This window comes from Dermochelys coriacea, chromosome 5 (assembly GCF_009764565.3).
Source record: "Dermochelys coriacea isolate rDerCor1 chromosome 5, rDerCor1.pri.v4, whole genome shotgun sequence".
Taxonomy (NCBI): domain Eukaryota; kingdom Metazoa; phylum Chordata; order Testudines; family Dermochelyidae; genus Dermochelys; species Dermochelys coriacea.
Window position 1 is genome coordinate 36,418,038 of NC_050072.1, and position 18,379 is coordinate 36,436,416.

The 18,379-nt window shown below is 41.0% G+C and overlaps 1 long non-coding RNA gene across 1 annotated transcript in view; it reads right to left on the reverse strand.

Annotated features, from left to right (window-relative positions):
* The window catches only part of LOC122460265, a 48,551-nt gene extending 34,322 nt beyond the window's left edge, over positions 1–14,229 (reverse strand). Inside the window, exon 1 of the long non-coding RNA XR_006281472.1 lies at positions 13,898–14,229. This is a non-coding gene — a long non-coding RNA (uncharacterized LOC122460265). The remainder of the gene's footprint in view (positions 1–13,897) is intronic.
* Between the last annotated feature and the right edge of the window lie 4,150 nt (positions 14,230–18,379).

The following is an 18,379-nucleotide window of genomic DNA, read 5'->3' on the forward strand; positions in this document are numbered from 1 at the left end:
TCCTGACAGCTGGTGGTGAGTTGTGGCAAGTTGTGGAAAAGAACTTCAGGGGCTGATCTCATTTGCATAGGCACACCCACCCCGCTTAGCACGAGTCCATAGCTGCCCAAATGGTCACTTTGGCTGCTGTGGGATCCCCAGTTTCTCTGTTATTGGGGCAGGAAGAATGATGGAGGGACTCGCCATCAACTACGTAGCACTCGCTTGGCAAGGGACATGGGTTCCAAAATTCAGTGAATTGAGAGAGGCTGGGGATAGGTAGTAATAGCTGGTGGTATGGGCCTTACATACTAATTACACTACCTCCTCTCTCCACTGTGGAATATCAGAGCTAATTTTGATTTCATTAGGAGTCTAGTTACAGGCTGTTGAGCTGAATTCACTTTGGGCCAATGGTGCACCAGCGGCGAGGCTCCCCTCCTACAAGCTGAACTCACACATGAACTAAACTTATTAAGAGCTGAAGTCACTGAGTGATGTGTTAAGCAGCGGGGGGCTTGAAGATATATTGTGGAGCAATTTGTGGGGACGGCTGGCGTGGCTCATGGGATTGCTGGCAGAGCAGAGTGGTGCAGTTTGGCTGCAGTGGCTCATGGGACAGCTGGCAGAGCGGAGCAGTTCATGGGGGTGGCTGGGGCGGCTCATTGGGGCGGCTCGCAGAGCTGAGCAATTCATGGGACAGTTGGTGGAGCGGAGCCAAGCCCCATGGAGAGGTGGAGCAATCGGCTTAACTCCTTAATCCCCCCATCTTCATCCAGGTTGGGAGGTAAAACTGCAGATAAACTTTCAAACTCTGGCACTGCACTGACCAGGGACAGAGACCTTTGGGTTGTTGGACTTTTGGGACTTTGGGTTGCTGGACTCAAGAACCAAAGTGAAAGGACATGCCCCAATTTGCTTGGGGTGGGTTTTTGCTCATGGGTTGTGTTATGAATCCTGGTGGTGGAGTTTCCCCAACATAATGCCACATTGTTTCTTTCTGTTATTAAAAGGCTTTTGCTACACTCAGACTCCGTGCTTGCAAGAGGGGAAGGTGCCCAGCGGGGGTGGCATATATTTGTTCCAGGTCACTGGGTGGAGGCTCGAGCTGCTTTTGCATTGTGTTATTGGAATGGAACCCCTAGATACTTAACCCGGCCCTTTTTACTGCCAACTCTGATGGGCAGAAGGGTTACATACCTATTGTACAAACACATTGTATTTTATCCCAGTTTACATTTACCTCTTTAATTACTCTCTCTTTCAAAATTTGTTCTAAGACCTTGCATATAATGAGGTCAAACTAATGAACTACTAGTTTCCCTGATCACTTTTTTTCCCCCTTTTCTTAAATATAGGTACTCTATTTACAATTTTCTGGTAATAGGGTATGAGCGCTGAGTTTTTGGATTAATTAAAAATTGCTGCTGTTGGGCTTGTGCAATTTACTTTAATATTCTTATATGGAGATTATCTGGACCCCCCCAGTTTGGTCCTATTAAGCTGTTTGAGATTGGCTTCCACCATGGATAAGGTCATTTCTACTTCCATATTGTAGATACCCTGCTACTTCCCCCAAGCTTCTCGTTACCCTTATTAAAAATTGAGGCAAAGTATTCACTTAGGTACTGGGCCATAACGAGATTATCTTTACACTTCACCCCATCCTCAGTGCTTAGCAGCCCCACTTCTTCTTTCCTTGTTTTTTTCTTTTTATATGGCTAAAGAATTTGTTACTATTAGTTTTCATTTCCTTTGCAAGATCAAGCTCTGCTTGTCTTTTCACAGTTCTCACATTTCCCTGTAATTTCTGATCTCCAAGAGATAGCTTTCCTTGCTGATCCATCCCTTCTTCCACTCCTTGCAGACTCTCTGCTTTCTCTTAAACAAACATCAAACTGCAGACCAACCCTTCCATACAATTTTTTTCCCCCTCACTTGTGATGTAGGCTTCAGATAGTTTCTGCAACTTTGACAATGTAATTCCAAGCCTGCTCCATATTTAAATCCTTGAGTACTTCAGTCCAGTCCCCTTCCCTAATTAATTCCCTTAATTTTTAAAGTTTGCTCTTTTGAAATCAAGGACCGTAGTATCACAGTTCTCGAGCTGCTGATGGATGACTCTCACTGTACAGACACTGAAAAGTCCTTAAGGCACCCCCACCAGTCTAAGTAGGGGTCCCTATGATACAAACTTAGTTAAATAATTCTCTTGTGTTTGAAGGGGATGGAGCTCTTGGTTCCTACTCCCCTAGTCCCTTTGGTATGGTCTCAAACTCCCTAACCCTGAAAGGGGTAGAGAGTAGTGCTACCAACTGCCTAACGGCATACCTTGAAGCTTGCTGAACCTATCCTACCCATCCAGTTTACCAGAGCCACTGTCTCCTTTTAGTTGGGGGGGGAGACAAAGGGAAGAGGGGGCTGGTAAATGGCTTCCTGAAAGCTTCCAGGGGTCTCCCTTGGGAGCTTTAGAGCTGCCATTTTCTCTCACAGAGCTGCCCAATTTCCTGTTTTTAAGCCCTTAGTCCACCCTTTACAGGGGGGGAGGGGCCAGCCTTGCCCACAGCAGCTCTTTAACCCCTCCATCACTGGTACGGGGTTTATACATCCCATTACACTTATCTGTAGACCTATTTTTGTTTCTCTCTCCATTTAGTTTAAACTGACTCAACTCATGATCACTCGAACCAAGTTTGTCCTTTACAATCAATTCTTCTCTGAGATCCTCACTACTTACTAATGCTAAATCTAAACTGGCATCACCTCTTGTTGGTTAGGTGACTATTCAGCTATCACATCCAGGAATATTTGGACCCTATCATTATCTTGTCCTCCAGTTTATATCTGGGAAATTAAAGTGTCCCATAATCACACAATTCCCAGTAGTATTTATTTCATTAAAAATATTAAAAGAGGTCTCTATCCATAGCCAAATTGGATCCCTTGGGGTCTGTAGCAGACCCCAAGCACTACCTCAGTGGAGCACTTACCTTTCTTCCCCAAAGTGATTTTGACCCAAACGGTTTTATGCATTCCATCACTTCTAATTTTTACATTCTACCTCATCACTAATATATGCTATCTACCATCCTTACCTTTCTGTCTTTTCTGAACAGCACATATCTTTCAGTAACTATTCCAGTTATGACTACTATTCCACCCTGTTTCCGTTATCCCTATACATTGGGATTCCCTCCAAGACCTTTTCCACTCGGCTTATCCAGAACAACTAGTCCAGTTCTAGAAGAACACTTCATCCAGTTCTCTGGAATCCAAAACATGCAGTTTGACTCTGGATTTCCTCACTCAGATTCCTTTATTTGGCATACAGAAAGCTACGCTTAGTTGATCAAACTCACGTGTAAGGGGTGGGTATAAGGTGTACCACATATCCAAAGTTACATGGACAACCTCTTCCTTCATATACATGTACACATTATATTGCATTTGCTATATATCAGGGGTTTTCAACATTTTTTTTTTCTGAGCTCCCCCCCCCCCCCAACATGCTATAAAAAGTCCATAGCCCACTTTTGGAACAACAACTCTTTTTCTGCATATAAAAGCCAGGGCCGGTGTTAGGGGGTAGCAAGCAGGGCAATTGCCTGGGGCCCCACACCACAGGGGTCACTGTGAAGCTAAGTTGCTCAGGCTTCGGCTTCAGCCCTAGGTTGCAGGGCTCAGGGCACTAGCCTTCAACGCTGCACAACGCGGCTTCGGCTTTCTTCCTTGGGCCCCAGCAAGACTAACACTGGCCCTGCTTGGCAGACCCCCTGAAATCTGCTTGCGGCCCCCCAGGGGGCCCCAGATGCCTGGTTGAAAACCACTGATATACATTAAATCACATATTTTTGGATTGGCTTGGTTACTTTGCTGGAACCAATCCCTGTTCAGAATGCTCTGTCCATGTACTGTTCACGTGGAACTTGATCTTTACATTCCAGGTTTATCTTGTCTATAGTCCCTAGCATTAAGGTGTTGCTGCTTATCTTAGCTAGCACAGATATCCTGACACCAACATACTGTTTGTCAGGCCCCTATTTACAACTCAACCTTTCACTCATCTTCCCAATTATGCCCCCTAAGAAATGAGGCAAGTTACTTATGTCAAGCCAGGCCTACATTATATATCTGGTTTCACTTCCTACACCAGTAGTTCTAGTTCCTCCATTTTGTTACCCAGGCACCTTGCACTGGTGTACAGACATCTTAGTTGTTTCTGCCTGGCTTTACCCAGACTCCTCGCCTGATTAGGTACAGTCATTTTACTACCTGACTTTTCCTGTAAGTAGTATTGGCACTATCTTTCCTCTTTCTATTCATTCTCCTGCCCTCTTTGTTCCTTTCTCCATTGCTATGTCCTCTTGAGCATGCATCAATTATGATTTTTCAAAAGGCTTCTGACTTGGGCTGATCTTCATGGGGATGGTAAAAGATGCACCCCTGACACAGAGGACACCTCCTTGCCAAATTTTGAGTTCTTAGTCCAAAGCATTTTCAGAGATTTCAGATTTTTTTTTTTTTAACATGGGCAAAACAATGTATTTTTTCCTATTCTCATTCTCAGAAACAGAAGACTGTTTTCCCAAAATCTTCAAAAAAATTCATCCTGAGGCAGACACCTGGCTTGGAAAATTTCAGCCCAAATGATTAAAGTTTGAGTTATAAGTAAGTGAAAACAGGCTCTTAAAATGGGAAGTGTTGGGTAACTTTAATAATTGGCAGTGCTACCAGCCCCACCTATAACAAAAGCTTACATTTATACAGGAACTGTGATCCGATGAAGTGAGCTGTAGCTCACGAAAGCTTATGCTCAAATAAATTAGTTAGTCTCTAAGGTGCCAAAAGTACTCGTTTTCTTTTTGTGAATACAGACTAACATGGCTGCTACTCTGAAAGCTATGATCCTAAAGTATTTCAGACTTAAGCTGATATACAACATATATTTCTGGGTCACTTCATCCATCATGGAAATACAGCCATTTCTAGAATGAATTGTAGCAACTCTTTAACAGCAAGACTTCACAACAGTTTAGGACAAGAAGTGAACAAAACTTATCTGGCTGAGACAGTGGGGGATTTAGGTAGGCAACAGGAATTTGGTCAAAACACTTTTTCTTTTCTTTTTCAGAAATGCTATGGGATTTTTATTGCCCACATAAGATCAGGACCTCACAGTTTTACCTCTCATCTGAAAATTGGCACTGGTTGTAGCTTGTTTCCCATTTGCACCATATTGGTATAACAGATTCTGTAAAGACTCGGAAGAAAGCCTGAATCAATAAAGCAACTTCCCGCAACAAGACGAAAGTAGGAGATCTCAGAGCCAAAATGCTGACTTGATGCTACGTACTCTGGGAAATCACAGCACATGGGAGTATGGCTGCAGGGAACACACAAAATCATGTTTGGGAACCTGGCTATTGTCTGAGACAGGATTATTTTTATTACTTGCATTACAATAGTGCTTAGAGACTTCAACTGAGATTGGGTCCCATTGTTCTAGACACTGTACAAACACAAAATAAGAGACAATCCCATCACTTGCAGTCTTTAAATCTAGACTGGATTTCTGTCTAAAAGAGATTGTCTAGCTCAACCACAAGTTATTAAGCTTGATGCAGGAATCACTAGGTGGAGTTCCATATCCTGTATTATGCAGGAATTCAGACTGGATGATTATCATGCTCCCTTATTATCTTAAATCTGTCAATCTATACAAGATTGACATCTGTTTCTATTTGCTAGGAGTCTAGGGAGTTTCTGAACTCTACTAGGGAGCCAACAATATTTATAGAATTTTTACTGTAAATATGTTTTCATGGGTCAAAGGCAGAGTATTAAAATCCCAGAATAGTTGCATTGTGAAGCTGTTCAGTCCTGCAGTTCTTCTTTAGTAATACCCTTTGCTTTAAGTAGGGTTCAGTGTACTTTCTACTTTCAGGGCCTAATTCTAAAGATGCAGAAGTCAACAGAAATTTTGCTATTGTCTTCAATGAGAATGGGATCAGGACCTTATTTTATACTAACTCTCTGAGAGGGTCCTGGGCATCAGGACAAGCTGACCATGTATGCAAAGAAAACTTACAAACCCAGAGGGACTCAGGAAAGAGAAACTGACTGACTGACAGCCGCACCTGACCTAGTAAACTCTGGTGCAATAGTCTGCCTAGACAGAGGGAGTGCTATTGTATTGATACATCAGCCCACACACAGCAATCATCATCTGCTTGGCACACATAGGTACTACCATGGCACACATAGGTAGGGCCCTACCAAATTCACGGCCCATTTTTGTAAATTTCACAGCCATAGCATTTAAAAAAATCTTGAATTTCAGATATTTAAATCTTAAATTTCATGATATTGTAACAAAACATTAATATGTTTTAAATATATATTTAAAAACAGTAAAATATAAACAAAGCTTTTAAGACTCAGCTTTTCTCAAACTGGGGGACCCGATCCAAAAGGAGGAGGGGTCACAAGGCTATTGTAGGGGGCTCACAATATTGCCACCCTTACTTCTGTGCTGTCTTCGGAGCTGGGTGGTTGGAGAGCAGCTCTGAAGTCAGCACCGCCGCCAGCAGCAGCACAGAAGTAAGCCTGGCAATACCATTACCCCCCTTCCCCACAACTGAAGACAGTTGGCAGTTTTTCAAAGAGACATTATTAAGGGCACAAAAGCAAACTATCCCACTGCATAGTAAAGATAGGATGTATGGCAAGAGACCACGCTGGCTTAACCAGGAGATCTTCAATGATCTAAAATTCAAAAAGAGAGCCCTACAAAAACTGAAAACTCGGTCAAACTACAAAGGATGAATATAAACAAGCAACACAAGTATGCAAGGACAAAAGTTAGAAAAGCCAAGGCACAACAAGAAAACATTCTACAAATACACTAGAAGCAAGAGGAAGACCAAGGACAGAGTAGGCCCATTACTCGATGAGGGAGGAAAGACAATAACAGAAAATGTGGAAATGGCAGAGATGCTTAATAACTTCTTTGTTTTGGTTTTCACCAAGAAGGTTGGTGACAATGGGACATCTAAAATAGTGAATGCCAGTGAAAATGAGGTAGGATCAGAGTCTAAAATAGAGAAAGAACAAGTCAAAATTACTTAGACAAGTTAGATGTCTTTAAATCAACAGGGCCTGATGAAATGCATCCTAGAATACTCAAGGAGCTGACTGAGGAGATATCTGAGCCATTAGCAATTATCTTTGAAAAGTCATGGAAGATGGGAGACATTCCAGAAGACTGGAAAAGGGCAAATATAGGGCCCATCTATAAAAAGAGAAATAAGGACAACCTGGGGAATTACAGATCAGTCAGCTTAACTTTTATACCCGGAAAGATAATTGCTTAATTATTTACTCCATCAATTTACAAACACCTAGAAGATAATAAGGTGATAAATAATCATCAGCATGGATTTGTTAAGAAAAACTGTGTCAGACCAACCTGATAGATTTCTTTGACAGGGTAACAAGACTTGTGGATAGGGGAGAAGTGATAGATGTGGTATAGCTTGACTTTAGTAAGGCTTTTGATACTGTCTCGCATGACCTTCTCATAAACAAACTAGGGAAATACAACCTAGCTGGAGCTACTATAAGGTTGGTGCATAAATGGTTGGAAAATTGTTCCCAGAGAATAGTTATCAGTGGTTCACAGTCATGCTGGAAGGGCATAACGAGTGGGGTCCCGCAGGGATCGGTTCTGGGTCCAATTCTGTTAAATATCTTCATCAATGATTTAGTTAATGGCATAGAGAGAGTACATTTATAACATCTGCGGACGATACCAAGCTGGGGGGGATTGCAAGTGCTTTGGAAGATAGGATTAATATTCAAAATGATCTGGACAACCTGGAGAAATGGTCTGAAGTAAATAGGATGGAATTCAATAAGGACAAATGCAAAGTATTCTACTTAGGAAGGAACAATCAGTTGCACACATACAAAATGGAAAATGACTGCCTAGGAAGGAGTACACCATATTGTGTCCAGTTCTGGGTGCCACATTTCAGGAAAGCTGTGGACAAATTGAAGAAAGTCCAGAGAAGAGCAACAAAAATGACTAAAGGTCTAGAAAACATGACCTATGAGGGAAGATTGAAAAAAAATGGGTTTTTTAGTCTGGAGAAGAGAAGACAGAGGGGACATGATAACAGTTTTCAAGTACATAAAAGGTTGTTACAAGGAGGAGGGAGAAAAATTGTTCTCCTTAACCTCTAAGGATAGGACAAGAAGCAATGGGCTTAAATTGCAGCAAGGGCGGTTTAGGTTGGACATTAGAAAAAACTTTTAACCGTCAGAGTGGTTAAGCACTGGAATATATTGCCTAGGGAGGTGGTGGAATCTCCATCATTGGGGATTTTTAAGAGCAGGTTGGACAAACACCTGTCAGGGATGGTCTAGATAATACTTAGTCCTGCCTTGAGTGCAGGGGACTGCATTAGATGACCTCTTGAGGTCCCTTCCAGTTCTATGATTCTGTGAAATACTGAGCCTGACTCTGTGCTAACATATGCTAGCATATATGAAATAATTGCTATCAGTGGAGTTGCACCAGTGTAAAACCAGGATGAGTGTAGAATCAGCCCATATTTACACATTAGTACAGATGGTGAAGCCTTTTCTAACATGAAACTAATTTAAATTTGGTTTCTATGATGAATTTCCCCTTATTGCAAAACCTCTAAGAGCACACGTTATGGTTATTAATGGATACATTCTACCCTCCAGGAGTTATACAGTGCACCTGTTGACTTAAGCAGGAGCTGCACTAGTGTCTCAGAATGAAGAGCTGGCCTCCCAGTATTTCAGTTGAAACTGTTGTTTTTTAATGCACCTGTTCAGTTAGAAAAAATTGCAGAGCTCATCTTGCTCAGACAAAGTAAAACCAACAGGTTTTAGATTCAAATTTTGAATATCAGAGCCGCTGTGGTTTTGATAGGACACATCACTCTATCTAGGTCAGTCACTGCTAACTGCAGGGCAGCATGCATTTGAATTTCTTTAGATGTCACTCACTCATATATAATGATCTACATTGATTTCTTTTTGAGGAGTTGATCTGCAGTATTGGCCCTTGTCATTCTATCTAGACTTAAAAACAATCAGTACCTGAAAACTATGGAAAGTAAAAGCATAACCATATTTACACAAACAGGACATTACAAAAAAATCACATGATGCTTGCCCTGTGAGACATGAGCTCTGAGCTCTGCTAAACTGCACTTATGGATACAGCTACAAGCAAACCCTCCTGTCATGCATTTGTGCACAAACATCCCACATTGCCTCTTGTAACAACAGTCACATTATGCTTCCTTGCACAAAACCAGCTTTCAGTTTAGATTTCCTTAATCCTGTCAGATTCCAACTCAGCCAGCTAACAACTATTATCTATGGGAAAACCTTCCATGAAATAAAGCAATGTCCTTATTGAAATGACATGTCATAAAAATTAGCTAATGCACCAATCTTATGAAATATTTAGTTTATATATGTAAATTACAGACTCTTGGTTGCCTAACCTTTTGTGCTATAAATCTCAGAAGCACAGCAATATACAAACAGTACACACAAAATCCGAATCCTGATTCCCATATTCACACATCATACTTTATACTTTTAAACAATGCATTATACACATATAGATACCTACACATTATATTATATATATACACACACACATATAGGCACGAGTTTTCTATTAAGAGTATGAATGTTTTGTAGGATATTCATATGTAGATATTCACTTAAAACTATGTCCTTAAGGGCAGATCCTCAGTTGCTGTTAATGTTATAGCTCCAATGAAGTCAACAGAGCTATGACAATTTATACCAGCTGAGGATCTAGCTCTTGTAGAGAAACAAAGACAGTTCTAAACATGGTGACATAGCAATCTGCCACTAACAGTGAAAGAACTAAAGGTAAGGCTCACTAAAGGGTTAACTTAGAAGAGTACCCTAATCATTTCCTGAAAGCTGTAGTATGAAACTGCATGGGAAAGAGAGGAGAAACCCTCTGCAAGGTGCACATCACAGAACTGGTTTCCTCCTATAATAAGGGTGTGATTCATAGGATTGTTGGTAAGAGGTTAATCTTTATGTCCAGGTCCCACTCACAGAACATGGGTCAGAGTAACAAGCCATGATAAGAGTATCAGTTAGCAAATGCCATCTTGGAATCAAGAAAGTGGGCTCAAGCATGCTGCTAATTTATAGCCTTTTGAATCACCACATGGTGGCACAAATTCAGTACTGCAGCTTCTCAGGGTGTCGATTGGGGGAAGCAGCAAAATTAGTTTTCTATTTTTTGTTTCTCACTTATATGCATCAAATGGCAGCATTATTAAGCATTCAAAAATCATGAGTCAGTTTCCAAAATATGTCATTAGATTATCTTAAAAATCATGAGATTAAAAAAAAAAAATCAGGGATTTGGCCAGCAGGAAGCAAAGGAAACTAAGGAGGCAGTTTGTTAAAACCTGAACCTATTGAAGATAGTTCAATCCACTTTATAAAATAAAGATGTACTATTTTTGAGATACAATTGGCTGGTCTCTGGTCTTAGAGCCTTAAAGTAAGTAGAATCCACAGTTCATGTGCTACAGCCATTGTGTAACAAACACAAATCAGAATATGTACATCCTGGCCTGAGTATATATTACAGCTTTTAATGTCAACGGTTTTTTTTTTTTAAAAGGGAAAATATTAGCTGGGATTTTTCCTGGTATATGGGTTAAAAGCTATTTACTTTTTCAAACTAAACTGGTACTTTGCTAATGGCTATTTCTAACATAATGGTTTTAGTGCTGTCAAGTTCAACTAGTTAGTGGTGGTGGGAAAACACTGAGTCATCTCTACCTAAGCTTCTAAGCAATCAAGCTGATAATGGAATGCATCCGATGAAGTGAGCTGTAGCTCACGAAAGCTTATGCTCAAATAAATTTGTTAGTCTCTAAGGTGCCACAAGTACTCTTTTTCTTCAAGCTAATAAGAACACTGTCTCAGGGTTGGATGGCTCTCTACAGAGATTCAGGGTTATAGCTGAGCATTTCACCTCATGTGTAATGGCGCTGCACATTTGATGTAAAAAGGTAAAACACATAGTGCATGAGAATTTTTTTTATAAGACCATATTTCCAATGTGATTTTATAAGTCAATATTAAATCAGTCTGAGCTTCTAATTGTATTTTTGGAAACAAAAATAACAAAAACAAAAAACAACCCATCCAAAAATGTAACATTTCTGAAGTGAACGAAAGCAATAAAAGCATAATCTTGTGGTAAAGGACTAGATGGGTATGGATGAGAACTGCATGCAATTCTTGGTTGTATGCCAAACTTCCTATCTGACTGTAGGCAAGTCACTTAATCTCTCCATGCCTCAGTTTCCTCACCTGTAAAGAGGGGCAATAATATTTGCTTTCTTTCACCCTTTGTCTATCGTGTCTATTTAGATTGTAAAAATTCTAGACAGAGACGCTCTCCCACTAAGTGTTTGTTCAGTGCCTGGCACAATGGGGCCATATGATTGAAGCGTATATGTGCTATTGAAATAAAATAATCACAATGATAAGAAAAACATAAAATATTTAAAACAAAACCAAAAATAAATATGGACAGGCAAGCCCACTTCAGTCAACACCTAGCAAAGTGATCAATGGCTCCATGTCTAGTTGGCAGCTGGTATCAAGCAGAGTGCCCTAAGGGTTGGTCCTGGGGCCGGTTTTGTTTAATATCTTCATTAATGATCTGGAGGATGGCGTGGATTGCACCCTCAGCAAGTTTGCAGATGACGCTAAACTGGGAGGAGTGGTAGATATACTGGAGGGTAGGGATAGGATACAGAGGGACCTAGACAAATTAAAGGATTGGGCCAAAAGAAATCTGATGAGGTTCAACAAGGACAAAATGCAGAGTCCTGCACTTAGGATGGAAGAATCCCATGCACTGCTACAGACTAGGGACTGAGTGGCTAGGCAGCAGCTCTGCAGAAAAGGACCTAGGGGTTACAGTGGACGAGAAGCTGGATGAGTCAACAGTGTGCCCTTGTTGCCAAGAAGGCTAATGGTATTTTGGGCTGTATAAGTAGGGGCATTGCCAGCAGATTGAGGGACATGATCATTCCCCTCTATTCAGCATTGGTGAGGCCACATCTGGAGTACTGTGTCCACACTACAAGAAGGATGTGTAAAAATTGGAAAGAGTCCAGCAGAGGGCAACAAAAATGATTTGGGGGCTGGAGCACACAATTTATGAGGAGAGGCTGAGGGAACTGGGATTATTTAGTCTGCAGAAGAGAAGGGGGGATTTGATAGGTGCTTTCAACTACCTGAAAGGGGGTTCCAAAGAGGATGGATCTAGACTATTCTTAGTGGTACCAGATGACAGAACAAAGAATAATGGTCTAAAGTTGCAGTGGGGATGGTTTAGGTTGGATATTAGGAAAAACCTTTTCACTATGAGGGTGGTGAAGCACTGGAATGGGTTACCTAGGGAGGTGGTGGAATCTCCTTCCTTAGAGGTTTTTAAGGTCAGGCTTGACAAAGCGCTGGCTGGGATGATTTAGTTGGGGATTGGTCCTGCTTTGAGCAGGAGGTTGGACTAGATGACCTCTTGAGGTCCCTTACAACCCTGATATTCTATGATTCCATGATTCTAAGTGATCCCAACTTTCATCCTGGCTTACTAGTGATCTCTAGGGAAAAAGCCATGTAATCTGACTGAGATTTTCAAAGCAGTCCAGGAACATTGCATAAAATCCTGGCACTCACAAAATCAGTAGGAATTTAGTTATTGACTTCAGTGGGGCCAGGATTTCACTCATTAATTTCAATTTAAGATATGAATCTAAATCAGTTAGATTGTTTTGAAAATTTCAACCTACACATATATTTTACACCCCAAAAAAATATATTAAAAATATTCAGGTTGCAAAGTCTGGCTCTCAAAAGTTAGGAAATGCCAGAATTAAGATTGCCTGTGCATCCTTAATTCAGCCACCTTGTGTATACGCATTAAGATACAGTATTTAATTACATGATCACATCCTATTCTTCCATACCACCCCTCCCTCATTTTGTGCCCAGAATGTACAGTGCTCAGGGAATGAGTCAGATCTGGGTAGTAAAAGAGACTTATAGGAGCCATGACTCATTTGTTGAAGAAGTTGAGAAGGTGTGTAGTGAACGTGGCAATGGATTGCAGCCCATTATCCACGTATGGTTCAACTCAGGATCAGCACCAGATCATAGCACTTAGATATATTTATAGTGAAGACAAGCATATATTTATTATCAAAGATTCAAATGATAAGGATAATGGAAACAAAAGGTTCCATATAAAACAAAATCATCACATGGTTTTTAGAGACTAAATTTAACAGGCTAACCTCCTGTCTAAAGAAGTTTCTCTCATCCCTCAGTGCCCTCTGCAGTGTTTCAACCAAGGCTGGTTGTGATCCCACTTTCATGAAAGTAAATGTGTTGTCTGTTTACTTTCTAGATGCAGGATAAAAGGGTGTGTTCTTTGCTGACTACTCATATTCCCAAAGTTCATTGTCTGTAGTCAGCGTAAACTGTTATTCATGTATGATTATATCTTTGTTATGTATTATAATTAATGTTGCTGCAATTCAAAATGGCGCATGTGGTAGCAAGGGTTTGAACTCCATCTTGGTAACCTTTCATGGCATTTTCCTGCCAAAACTCTGTTTCCCACCAGAACTTGAGGGACTGAGAGCTGGCTGGAACTGGTTGGGGGAAGTGTCTGCCAGAGCGTGCCTCAGGAATTTGCAGCATAGAGAGCATATAAGGCAGCCACATTCAGTTTCTTTGCGCGGTTATCAGATCAAGACTTCAGCTACTAACACCTGCCAAGGACTTTGATACTTACCTGATTCCTGTGTTCCATCAAAGGATCCAGTGAAGTCCAGATCTGTTGATCTCCTGCTTCGGCAATAGAGATCCAGATCCTCAGATATTCCTGAGATTCTGAGATGGACTATCAGTTGCCGGTGACCTCCATCTGCAGTAGAAAAGGGACAGTAATTGTTTTTCAAGCACTTCATTAGTTTAACCCAGGGATGGTTTATGCCCCTTGCTGGAATCTATTCTTGGGTATTTGTAAGTGATCCCCTTAGTGAATCTTCCCCCAGTTGTAACATTCCCTTAATAAATCTTTCTGTTTAAGGTTATATTCCCTCTATCCTTTATTTCAATGCAACACAGGCAGGAGGCACACAGATTTCTAACTCTCCCAGTTGATAGATGCTGGTAGGAGTTGAACCTGTTATTTATGTCACCTTATTATTCTATAACAGAGATTTTGGGGTAACATCAGAGTTAGGATAACCATTCAGGGCTTATTTTTCCTGTTTGCTACTTCTTTTGATTTCACATCTCTGTGTTGACTTCAAATGTGAATACTCTGTGTTAATGTACAATGCTTAATTTACACCTCAGAGAGGCAGATGAAGAAACATCTTTTGTCTGACAAAAAAAACAGTTTGCCAACTCTGTCTTGATACAGACTTTAAAACTTATTTATGTATACATACACAACTCCTTATATAGTATCTGTACATATATTTCTCAATGGTATTAATGACCAGTGTGACCCTGGCTTTCATTTAAGACCTCACATGACATTCTTTGGAGAACCAGAATATATATTTACACATACCAGAATCAGTTGGCATTAGGGGCTTCTTGGGTCACAGCCACATGCTGAACAATGAAGAGAAAATAAAATATTGAATAGTTGCTCATTTAGTGAATGAGGCACTATGGAAAAAACAGAGTGTGAGCGTGTATTTAAAGACTGTTTCATAAGGCATACACACGAGGGGCCAAATTAAGATTGCACAGTTAATTCTGACATTTCCTAATTTTTGAGGGATTGACTTTGCAACTTTAACATTCTTTTAATGTAGTTTTTCTGTACGTAACACCAGATATACATTGTATTGCAAATTCATCCTCCCGTATCAGTATAATGGGAAATTTCAACACGATTTTGGGGTGGGGGGGGGGAAGACACTGAACTTTTGATGGCTCCAGGCCCAATTTACTATTAAGAGGATACCGTGGTCCAGCATACTGGGCACTGGACTGGAAGTCTGGAGAAATGGGATTTTGGTCCTGGCTCTACTACTGACCTACTGTTTGTGGCTGTGGCTAGAGCACCTCATCTGCCTGTACATCCATCTTCCCATCTGTAAAATGTAGATGATGATCCTTTCTTTTGAGAACTCTGGATGAAAACTGCAACACAAATGTCATGTATTGTTAAACTAATCCATCCCTGGCCATGCAGAGGTAAACTTGGCCAGGACCAATTTATTATTACAGGACCAGCTGTAAACAAGCTGAATGACCTGCATGAGGAACCTCCAGATTCAGCATTTTTGAGGCCTCCTGAAGTGTAAGGATGGCCTCTGTGTGCAACAATTACTGCCCTTTCTGTGGGAAGAGCAAGCAGATCTCCCACATCATCTGTGCAAAGGTGCTGGCAGCTCACACAGCTCAAATCACAAAGGACTAGAAATCTCATAAGAAAGCTGCTCTCACCATAGTTCCAGAGCTTATGTGAAACTCCTTGGGCTAAAAAAGCATAGAAATGAGATTCCAGACCTTTTAAAGTTCACCAGTAGTAATGAGGCAGTTCACTTTTATGCCACTGATCTGCTTTTGCTGAGGGAAACTCGTTGAACTATTGAATGTGGCCACAGAACACTGGCTATGTGGCTAGTCTTTTTTTTTCCCCCTCTGAGGTTTATGTGGGAGCATGCCCTTGACTTTCCTTGATAGAGCTTTGGTTACCCCATAACATGTGTGCACACCTCAGCTATATTCTCAGCTCCCATTGAAGGGGGCTCAACTCAGTCAGCGGGATCTGAAGGCGTTCGCATGACTGAGCCCATGATGTGCAGAAATATACAAAAGTTGCAAGCAAAGAAGAAGTTGAATAATATTTCACGCAAACATTTCCTGTACAGGCTTCCGATATTTCTCCCTCACCAGGAATGAGTGACCGACCTCACGTCTGCATGTCTCTAAAAATATTGCACATAGCTTCAACTGTAATTTTCCCCTTCTTCATTTACAGTATATAGCTGCTATTTTGAAATCCTAAAACCATCTGGAAACCATCTGGAAAGTTATATGAGTAAGACAACTTGAATGAGGTTTTGCTGTCTAACAAAAATGGACCCAGCAGGTCTTTTGTGAATTTTGTAAATTTTAGCCAGAACAGGAATTTTCATATCATTTAATTAACTTCATAAAAATTTAACAAATTACTAGAGAGTTTGGATTTTGTGAACTTTGCAGCATCAACACATGTAAAGAATCATGAGGAATTTTTCAGATTTCACTGCAGCAGAAGGCGAGCAACCAGTGGGGAATAAGGTTCTTGTGTCTTGCTTTATAATGCTATAGCAAGGGAAAAGAAAGCAGTGTTCTCTTCAAAACAAAGGAGATTGCATAGCAGCTAGAAGCCAAGCTAGACAGCCTCCTTCTTGGTCTTAGTTAGACAGGGCCCCAAACCACAAATTTCACATCAGGATCCAAACTTCCCTCAGTTCAGAGGTTTCCAGATCCTTGTTTTGGATTGGACCCATCTCTAAATTAGAGCTAATTACATCAGACCGGGTTTAAAAATCTGTCACGTTGCTATGTAAAATATCACACAAATAATACACTTTCCATAAGATTTTGTCAATGGAAGCATTTTGTACTCTGACCTCACTCAGCTCCAGAAAACTATGGGCCATCTTCTGCAATCATGATTTCTGCACAACTTCCTATTGATTCCAATGAGGAATCCTACATGAAAACTGATGGCTGGATTGGACCCATCTCTAAATTAGAGCTAATTACATGTGGTGAGAAAACATTTACACAACCCCAATTTGTGTAAAACTAGAGATTTGCATCGCAGACTACTCAACAATCCTGAAATTCTCCATTGGCACAACCACAAGGAGAATGAAAGGGACACGTTCCCTCGTCTTTTTACCATCCTGTTGCTGTTACCCTCATTGTGGCTGCAGGTTTCATGCAGTTGGACTCCTGTTCCTCTCAGCAAACTTTTATTTAATATCGTTGGCCTGGATTTCCTATGATTTCTAGCTTTGGAGTCTCTTCTTAGCTGCTGCAGGGCAATCTAGCAATTGGTGTTTATCTACCTACCTGAAGCTTAAAGAGACAGCTAAGCCCCAATTGCATCAGTTAAGTTTTCCTGCTCTTTCCCTGGCTTGTTTTACACAGTACTTCTCTCTGCAGAGCTAGTGTCTATCTCCACAAGCACATCACTGTGTAAGCAGCTGCGAAGGAGAGGGGCGGAGAGAGAACAAGGTGGCAGAAGCCATGGTGGGGCCTGTCTGGAAGGGGCGGGGGGTGAAAAGAGAGGATGAGGGAGCACATGTGGGGAAAAGAGACAAAGTATCTGTGTGGAGAAAGAGGTACAGAAAGTGCTAAGAGGAACACAAAATAAAAGCAATGGAAAATTATGTAAAGAAGGTCAAAAATAAGAAACAAGAGAAAACAAACAGGAAAGAGCTCACTAAGAGAGATGGTGTAAAACAGGAATTTCACAGGCTGAGCCAAATGAGCTTTGAAAAACATGATGACGAAAATGTCAGAGAAAACAGAAGAAAACAGCGGACCCAATGAGTTATTTATCAATACAGCTCGTGAAAGAGCCGTGCTTTATGTGCATTGAAAAACTAGTTAGCATGTTAGCATCTAAGGGATGACTGCCATTAGTGTATGCAAACAAGCTCACCTCTCACTAAGAGCAGCGTAGCTCCCTGCAAATTGATTTGCAGTGAGAAAATCTTTTCTTTTTAGAAGCACTTTTCTTTTAAAAAAAGAAGCGATAATCCCTTGTAGTATAAATAAAGTGCTTCAGATGCAAAGATGTAACATCTGTGCTCTAGCAGCACAACGTAAAATCACCCAAGCATGTCATCACCTGTAGGTGACTTAAGCACATGCCCTTCACTTAATGGGTGTGGTTTTAGTGTGTATTGAAAGTCAGAATATGAGAAAGGCAACGTTTGCCTAAATGCAGTAAGAGCACCCACCTTTACAGCTCCTGGAGGCAAAACAGGCAGCAGATTACACACGAGCACGTCAGCCAGCTCTGGTGCAAGTGATTGCTCTTATGCTGTGCATACAGCAATAGCACAAGCCAGCAGATACAAGAAGCATAAAGTGAGAACAGGTGTAGAGGGAAAACTGGGGAAAGTAAAGTATTATGTCTGTATTGTGATCAGTACTGGGCACACCTACAGAATATTACTGTACTCAGTGTGTGTTAGAAGGCACTGCCAATACAAATCAGCTACCACCACCACTTGGTGAACTCATG